Here is a 3,263-nt window from a genome sequence, read left to right as displayed (position 1 = left end):
AATACTGACTGAAGAAATGTGTACTTCTCATACATGATGCAGAGGTGCCAACCTAGAGCCATCCCAAATCATGATTGTCTCAAGAGTATTTGCGTTGCGGGGCTTGTGTTTGTTATTGGCAGTTTGTGCGCATAGTAAAAAATATATGGAATTTATATCTTTAAACTTCAAAGTATTCATTCAAACCTACTTATTTCTAGATGGAGAGATTATAAGTAACAAGTGATAAAACAGAGTTTATAAAATGGGTGCTTTATGAACATAACTTTGCTAAACAGTACATACATCTATCCTATTATTGGGCCTCCTTTATTCATTCACACTTCTATAATCAGACTCAACAGCTGAAGATGAATTTGTAGTCACAGGGAATTYTTGTCACAATATTTAAACTGAATATGGAGGAAACTATATTTGTCTTTTAAAATTAATAACAGATAAAGTAAAATAGTCTTTTCTACTACTAAGTCCGACTCCTCTCAGCTCAGTTCGGAGCGGTAACGTCTTTTAAAAGTAGCTGCTGTTTATCGTTGCTCATTCTGTGCTAAAGCTAACTGCTGACATAAAAAGTCTGACATTGTGTCTATAAATAATACTCATACCCTGCTACAGCAAACCGTTGCTATAAATGCAATAAAACAAAACCAAAATGATTTTCTAATAAATGAACTTACAGTTAACTGCACACTTTATGCCTTAGAAGTGTGAGTAAATATGCTAATATTTTCCTTATGGATTTAACTCAATGAAAAACAAACAGCAATGCTGATAGTGTCTTTATTTCAAAAAATAAAAGTCAGACAATACTGTATATAACTACATTTTTAAAAAACCACAAAACCACCTAAAAAAGTACTTTAAAGTCCGAACATAACAGGAGCAGCTCTCCTGTAGCTGCCCAGCCCCTGGATGCCTCGACATGGATAGCAAGGCAGCTGGTACAGATAGGTGTAGGAGAGAGTGGAGGAACGGTCCGGGAGCTCAGCTGGTCATTTGGCGAAGGTGACTCTGAACAAAAAAACAAAGATTACCCTCGAATATGGTTAAAATTAATTACTAATTACAATAAACGTATAGCTGGGGTGTTGTTTTTAGCCTAGATTGCTAACTAGTGTTAGCCGCTAGCTGCTAACTAGTTATTATTGGAAACGAACATGCACAAAGGACACATCGGAACAAACTTTATAAATAAAAGGTACAGTTTCACAAGCGAGACATGTGTCCCAAAAATTATGTTCAATATCTCACAAAATGCACGAAGCACTCACCATCTGCAGATGAAGTTTGTGAAGAGTCCAGTCTACAGTTAGCAGCAGCCAGATTGGTGGCTGTAGAGAGAGATCCCCTCCATTTAACTAAAGCAGTTCTAGTCCCCCTGCTTTGAGCCACTCCGGCTGTTGTTGTGGTTCTTCACTGCTCTGAAAACTGGCTCTATATATTTTTAGCTTTTCCCAGCGCACTGCCATCATTTGGAAAAATTCATCTTGCTCTTTGTCATCCGTGACTGCTACACGCCTCGGCACCTCCACGCCCCAAACGGTGCCGGGCGGCCTCAGTACTACCTCGAGAGGAGTAGGGCTGGGTAGAAAAATCGATTTAATCGATCTTGAATTGATTTCCCAAAATTCTTGCAATATCGATTCATAAGATCGATTTTTCAGTAGCCTCGTGGCGAAGCACAGAAACGTTCCTTTGTCTCCCTCCTGGCTTGCTTTATGCTCGGGTTGGCGTTCATCCAAGTGCTGCACATGCACATAGACAGAAAATGGCCAATGCAAGTAAAAGTCCACTCAGCAAGCCATCTCAACTTAAGTCTGATGTCTGGAATCATTTCCGATTCAAAACAGTAAAGAACAACGAGTTGGATAAAACCAAAGTGGTTTGCAAGATTTGCCAAGCGGAGGTCAGTTTTTGTAGAAATAATACGAACCTCAGAAGCCACTTGACAAGATATCATGCTATGCTAACATTAGCTTCTGACGAGAAGTAATCTGGGCCAAAACAAAAAAAACTATCATTAACATTACCAGCCGATTCTCCGCGGGCCATTAAGATAACCGAGGCCATCGCAACTTTTGTTTGCAAAGATTTACAACGGTACTCTGTGGTGGAAAATGAAGGTTTGAAGCGGCTCCTTCTGGTGCTCGAGCCAAACTATATGGTGCAACGTAAACACCTGACTGAAACTGTTATCCCCGGGATGTATAATGGTGTGAAAGACCACATACTGTACAAAAGAAAATGCAGTCAGCAGACAGAGTCGGCATTACTTGTGACACCTGGACATCAGTGTAAACGCAGTCATACTGTATATGACGGTGACTTCTCACTAAATCGATGAAGAGTGGTACCTCGTGTCTCATGTGCTACAGACCACCGAGGTTGTCACGAGGAACATCGCCAGTAATATTGCTGATATATTGACGAGGGCCATAGACGAGTGGGGGCTGACCAGCAAAGACCCAGCAGTCATGACGGACAACGCTGCAAACATGGTTCAGGTGATGGAGCTAATGCAGCTAAGGCACGTCGGATGTTTCGTGCACACACTGAATTTAGCCTCACAAGCAGGTCTGAAAATCCCATCCGTGTCACGTCTGCTTGCTTGAGTGAGGCACATAGCAACGTTCTTTCACCGGAGTACGGCGGCATGCCACGTACTAAAAGAAAAACAGAAGCTGCTGCAACTACCAGCACACAAGCTAGCATTAGATGTTGTGACCAGGTGGAACAGTGTACTGGATTTGCTCAAGCACTTATTAGAGCAACAGCCAGCTATCTCTGTTACTCTCCTTTCACAAGACGTGCGCAGAAATGAAAAAGATTTGTGCACCTTAACTGAGGAGATACTGTCGTTTTGTATTGTAGGCAATGTCATGATGCATCTCTCAATGTCATGATGCATCTCTGTAATCCATGTAGAAAAAGAAATGTTAGATATGAGATAGGCCATATAAGATATAATTAATGCAAATTGCAGACTTTCATGTTTTGTAAATTGTATTTAAAACAAAGTAAGATTTATTTAAAGCACAGATTACACTAAAGCAAACAAATCTGTGGCTTTAACTTTTCACCATTTTTAAGTTTTCTTGTTTCATGAAACATGATATTAAAAATGTTAAATGAACTTCCTAAACACTGTCTGAACTTCACAGGACAGTCTATAAATAAATAGAAAAAACATAATAATAAAAAATAAATCTTACTTTGTTTTAAATACAATTTACAAAACATGAAAGTCTGCAGTTTGCATTAATTGC

The sequence above is a fragment of the Austrofundulus limnaeus genome, unplaced genomic scaffold (assembly GCF_001266775.1).
Source record: "Austrofundulus limnaeus strain Quisiro unplaced genomic scaffold, Austrofundulus_limnaeus-1.0 Scaffold2785, whole genome shotgun sequence".
Lineage (NCBI taxonomy): Eukaryota > Metazoa > Chordata > Actinopteri > Cyprinodontiformes > Rivulidae > Austrofundulus > Austrofundulus limnaeus.
Note: the sequence above shows the minus strand (reverse complement) of the source record.